Source organism: Prionailurus viverrinus, chromosome C1 (genome assembly GCF_022837055.1).
Source record: "Prionailurus viverrinus isolate Anna chromosome C1, UM_Priviv_1.0, whole genome shotgun sequence".
In the NCBI taxonomy this organism is placed as follows: Eukaryota; Metazoa; Chordata; class Mammalia; order Carnivora; family Felidae; genus Prionailurus; species Prionailurus viverrinus.
Genome location: NC_062568.1, coordinates 40,309,784 through 40,316,408, shown reverse-complemented (window position 1 = coordinate 40,316,408; position 6,625 = coordinate 40,309,784).

The window sequence follows — 6,625 nt, the reverse complement described above, 5'->3', positions numbered from 1 at the left end:
TACTGTGACAGACACTTCATGTCACATTACATCTTGCTGTCTCCTGCTTTCAAATGATATAATTTATATAATTTCATATAAAATGCTTAAATTCCCTTTATTGTCTCATCATTTTTAGATACTATTAATTCCCTCTCTACAAAATGAGGACATAACAACCCTACATGATCCTTCACCTCTTTTCTATCCCCAACTCCCAGCCTTTGTCAACTACACCAGGACTTTTAATTTATAAGTATTTGTAACATTTACATTTACAGCCATGTTGTCCTTGTCTTATAGCTTTATTTAAAAGCTTCTGATCTTCACTTAGTGGTTAATTTTATTTAATTTTTAATTTTTTTATGAGGCAGAGAGAGACAGACTGCAAGCTGTGGAGGTGCAGAGACAGAGGGAGATACAGACTCTGAAGCAGGCTCCAGGCTCTGAGCTGTCAGCACAGAGCCCAACATGGGGCTTGAACTCACAAACTGTGATATCGTCACCTGAGCCAAAGTGGGGTGCTTCACTGACCGAGTCACCCAGTTGCCTCCACAGTCAACTTTAAAAATTAAAGAAAAATGACATATTATTGTATCTCTGCTCAAAGAAAATGATCTAAGAATCAACATAAAATTAATTCTCTTTTCTTTTACTCAAACAATTCCTCAGAATCAGGCCACAGTTTACTTTGTGTCATATACGGAAATAATTTTCTTGTACAAGTTTTTGTTTTTTTTCTGAAGTTTCTAGTTACCTTTTTTTTTTTCTACTGGACAAGAAACATATTAACACTTCATCATATCATTAGGTAATCCAGCTACTTCTAATTCCCTCCCCATCCATTCATCTCCTCCATCTTTTTGTTTCTTTTTACATGATTTTGTCAATAGAAAGATATTTGACATCCTTTTTTTCAATGATTGATTTATTGATTGATTTTTGAGACAGAAAGTGCAAGTAGGAGAGGGACAGAGAGAGATGGGGACAGAGGATCTAACACAGACTCTACACTGACAGGCTAATGGCAGCAAGCCATGGGGCTCAAACTCACAAACCTCAAGATCATGACCCGAGCCAAAGTTGATATTCAACTGACTAAGCCACCCAGGTGCTCCAGATATTTGACATCCTTGACATCCATCTTTAAGGTCACTTATTTTTCTTTATACATTATTTCTGTCTCTTTGTTCTACTTTTGAATTCATTTTTATTGAATTTGGGGGAGAATCATATTTTTAATTTCCAGTAATTTCCTCCTGTTCTCTTTTGCATAAAACATTAAGTATAACTTACCTGATAGATATCATTCCTTTTTGAAACTCTCTGAGGATATTAACTAGAATTGAAAAAATCTGTTTTCTCCCCTAAATTATCTCTGGATTTTTTGGTTCATACTTTCTTTATTCATCTTAGACCCATTATTTGGAGCTTTTGGTTTTCCCCAGGTTATCTGTTCATATATATGAAAGAAAGCCTAGGTTGATGAATTGCAAGTAGCTTATGTGAATTTCCTCTACTGTTGAGTAGGTTGTTTTTCTCAACAGATGCAACTCCGGGAAGATTTCTGAGTAAGTGGGCAAGTCATGTCAATGGGTAGGCTTCTTTAAGATATGTAGGGAGAGAGCACAAAGACCATCAGGGTTTCACTTCCAGTATCAGAACAGGAGGGCTCCTCTCTGGGGTCCACACCTTCACTAGAAGTACTAACCCTCTCCAGACTAATTGTTCACTCTGCAAGTATCATCATGTCAGTAGTACTGCATACATGCTTTCCTTAGGTGGGAAGAAGCAACTGTTTTCTGTACAAACTGCCCACTTCCCTCACTGGTTCTCTATACCTGTCAACTCAAACTACTGCAGGAAAGGTGGTTCACACCTTTTCTGCTATAGCCTTTTATGCTAGGGCTAATATGTACAAGCCAAAATAACAAGCTGAAGGTTTTAGGTATTCTTTTACTGTTATTTCAGTGGCATCTGAAGAGGAACAGTGGATAAACATATGTACTCTGGGGACTATCTTTTTATTAGAGAGAGAGAGAGAGAGAGAGAGAAGAGGGGAGGGACAGAGAGAGGGAGAGAGAATCCCAAGCAGTCTCCACACTCAGCACAGAATCGGATGTGGGGCTCAGTCTCACAACTGTGAGATCATGAGTGGAAATAAAGAGTCAGACGCTTAACTGACTGAGCCACCCTGGTGCCCCGACTATCCTTGTCTAAAAACTTGCGTTGTGAATTCCCTCCCCCCTCTGCCCAATATCTTACCTTCTTTCCTTTCACCCTTCCTCTCTTCATCCTTCTATTCTTCTGTTCCTCTCTCCTTTTCATTTACAGAGAAGTGCCTAGAAGTTAAGGAAACATTAGAATTAAAAACAGTGATGAGAATTTTCCTTTTTTAAAAAATAGAAGTTCTTTATAATGTCCACAAAAGAAATATCAGCTATTTGTTTTCCAGAGACCTAAAACTAAATGTAAATTCAGTGTACTTTTCTTCTAGACAAATCTGTTTGTAGATTTCTACTGTGAACATGAATATGTATATTTGAAGAAAAAAATGTACAGGTACAATTAATTGGTATATAGTTCATTGAACATGCCACACTAGCATAAGAATAATTCAGATAAAAATTATATTGAAACAAAGAATATCCTTAATTCTTTCTCACATGAATTTAAGAAATACTTTACTGAGTGATATATCAGATATTGGGCTAGAAATGCTAATCCCTATGAGATAGGTATTAATACTCCTATTGTGCAAATAAAAATTCAGGGAAGTTAAACAATTTACCCAGGAACACAGAAGCTAGTAAATGACAAAGCCAAAATTTAAACCCAGATCTCTGTGCTGTTCCTAATCATTTTCCTATTATACCTTAGAGGTATTAAGAAATATACCCTTATATACCTTATTCATATATCCCACAGTATTGTAAATGCTGCCTGAGGACCAACCAAGACATTTAAAATGGGTGTGGCAGCTATGAATTAGAAAAACTTCAGCTCCCTGGAAATGCAATTCGAAATCCTTGTGTTCAATGAGTCAGTTAATTAAGTTACACCCATTTTCACTGTGTAAGTTACAATGTGTTTGCCATAAACAAATAGACCCCTTAAGGATGGTAAGGATTTTCCAACACTTCCCATAGAAAAAGCTCAAGCTAGAGGTGTGTGATGTGGAGAGAAGAACCTTGGGAGTTCTTGGAAGAACAGACAGAAATGGCCTTGGGAGACAGACAGAAATGGTTTTCGATTCTTTTGCCACTTCCTAGCTGCCTAAGTGCATGACATTTATTTCCAAGACTCAGTGCTCTCATCTCTAAAATGGAGATGATAATATCTTCTTCACTGAGTTATGGTGAAGATTAAATGAACAAAGTGCTGGCAAATAATAGATGTTTAAATGGTAGTTCCTTTCCACTGTAGTGTCTTTTATTTAAATACCTTACAATTTACAGGTAAGATATTTGGTCATATACATAGTAGTAAATAAAAACCCTATCATTGAATAAGCATTCTTTCTAGAATATATATGTATATGTTAAGTTCAGATATTCCTTTAGGTATGATTTACTATGTGACTGTATACTGCTTAATAGGATCATTTATTGTAAGGTCTTTGAAAATCAGTTCTTCAAAATATATATTTCTCCTGAAGTGTTTTAATTTAACATATCTATCCTCCTACATCTTCGGTCAATTTAATTAGATTAACATTTGTATTATGGTCACTATAACTAAAGACAACCATTTTCTAAGACACTTGGAACATAACCAGGAACTTTGTGGTGCGCTTTTCTCCCAGTAAAATGCAATAAGGAAAATGTTCACATGGAAAAATATATACCAATTCACATAAAGGCCAGAGTGAAGAACGTGGAAGAAAGCACTTACTTGTACTTTGATCTCTCATTTGTCCATCCTTTAGATAAAATATTTGCTCCCTTTTGGACTTGGAAAATGTAAACAAGTATCCATATAAGGAAAATAGTCACTTAAGTTCTAAAGTGTGACTTACATGTGGCCGGTTCAGACTTGTTTGTGACAAATGTGTACGTGTTGTCAGAAGGTTATTCCAACATTTCAACTCTACTCTTGAATTGCTATGTTGTAAAACAAAAATGTTCTGATAGCAAAGATTATTCTGAAAGGTGGATTAAGAGGAGAAAAAAGGAGACATAAAAGAAGCAGCAATGTTTAACTGAAGTTAATGACGAGTTTCAAGTAAGTATCATTTAGGGATAAAAGGTAAAACTCAGTGGCCTTTTGTCTTGGCTGAAAGGAATCTGAGAGTAAATTTATTTCTCAATCATAATAAATATATTAGACTAGGTATTAGACTACTTCTATGTTATTGAAGTTTTTAATTACTCTGTTCTATGTGTTGAAATTTTTTAATTACTCTATCAACAATCTTAATGCAGACATGACTTTAACTCAGAATTTGGGGGGGAAATATACACTTAAAAATGAACAGATATAGATATCGACATAATCTTGGTGAACAAACCAACTGATGAGATGAAGAGTTATTTTTTAAACTTCATTACAAAGACATTGAAAGGACACACCCTGAATTCTTTTCAGCTGGCACTCTTGAGGATTTACGGAGTGTGATGGGAAAAGAGGACTTTGTCAATATAAAATTCTGTGCTTGCTGTTTCTTTTTCAAAACAGAAGCACACTATATTTATAATTCAGAAAAACTTTAAAAGCTTTTTTTTTTTTTTTAATCATCATTATCCTTTAACCCAACAGTGTAAACAACACATGGAATAAAGAGCTTTGGGGCAGAATGCTCATTGACATTAATATGTCAGGAAATAAATGCATAGATGACTTGACCTTAAATGATCTCCAAAAAAGGAATTCTAAAAGCTTAATATTTTTCATCATAAAAAAGTGTTTGCCCTGTTTTCTTGCTCCCTGTACTCTACATGTTTTTTTATATGCAGCTCCTCTCCTCTTACACTTTATTCAAGCACATTCTCCTGTTTGCAAGCTATCCTCTTAGAGAAAATCTCCCAAAGGGGCTCAGAGGTAGCTTGTAGGTGTATATTGTTTGACTAGAAAGATGTTCTAGCATTTTCAAATTAGTTGCCGGTATTTAAGAATTTGGAGCGTCCACACAAAATTTCAGAATCCCAGCTTCTCTCGAAAGATCAAAAGACATAACACAGGGCCCACATACCTGCATGGCAACGGGATTGCTTCCAGCTGCCCCTCTTGCCCCAGCCCACCACAGCCGGACCACACCATTACTTCCCAATAGTCCTTCCAGGGCCAATGCTCCATTTAGCACGCCTCCTGCACTGTTTTTCTGTCTTATGATAAACAGGAAAAAAATTTCTTATACCTTATCTTTCTTTTTGGGGGGGGTTGTAGGTGGGGAGAAATGAAAGGTATATCAAGCAAGCCACCTGTTTCAAGAAAAAAAAATGGGGAAAGGCATAGTTCTTTAGGGTAATGAAGATGGCTTTCTGCATTTAGTAAGCAAAGAATGCCTATGTTGAAAAAAGGAACTTAAAAACCATGGTAGGAAACCTGCATGGAATAAAGCATGAAAAAAAATGTAATAATTTGTTTTTAACTGGGAGCAAAATAAGTGACTCTTTTAAGAAATGTAATTACAAGCTAAGCAAAGGACAATTCTCCTGTCTCTAATCCACTTCACTCATTGGTATCACCTGATTGTCCCTGTAGATATTTGAGTTTGTCCCCCTATTTAGAAATACACCCAGACACAGGCTCTGTTCATCTGCCTGCCCCTGCCCTACTTCTGTGCCTGGGGCTGTAAACAGCAAAGGCTGCCAGGCCAGCGGTGACACCCCTCCCCTCCCCTCCCCTCCTCTTCCTGCTCTCCACAGCACTCTGCAAAGATAAGCAAGGCGGCTGTAAAAATTCCTTTTGGCTCTCCAACTCCATGCTCCTTCCTCCTACACAGGCCCCTCTCTCTCCAGACCCTCAATTTGTCAAAATGCCCACATGAAGAGCCGCGAACTTCCTTTGCTAATATGGTTCTATTCATCTTACAAGGTCACAGGCCTTCCATTAAGGCTGCCAAACTCAGGGCAGAATTCAGACCACAGCTGACCCCTGTGGGAGGGAGCAGAGGGCCTGTTCAAGACAGCAGCCAAACCTTACGGAGGCATCTGCCGTCTGTCCAAAGGCCACAAGCAGGTCTGGAGCTTCGGGGGTGCAGGCAAAGGTTCTCAAGGCCCCAATTTTAGGGGAAAGAAAAGGAGCCTCTGATTAACCATGTCAGAGTCAATCTGCATCCCAGGAAGAAGCTGTCTGGGGTACAGATCAAGTCTTCATTAACATTTGTCAAGTACAGAATGCGGCTCTTTTTTTTTGGACTACAGCAGGAACCTAGAACTCTGTCGTTAGGCCCAATTCCTAGTACTGATACCACCTCATCTGATAGTCCACAAAGCACTTCCACATGACTTCTCTTATTTGACTTGGTCAGGAAAAGCTGTGAGGTGGGTGGAGTTGGCTTTATAGTATCATCTCCAATTTACAGAAGATGAGATAGAATTCAGAGGGCTTCATGTGACTTCTTCAAGGTCAAGGAATGAGTACTGAGTTCATGTTTACTATATTTGTATCCAAACCACCATAAACTGTACATATGAACAGTGGG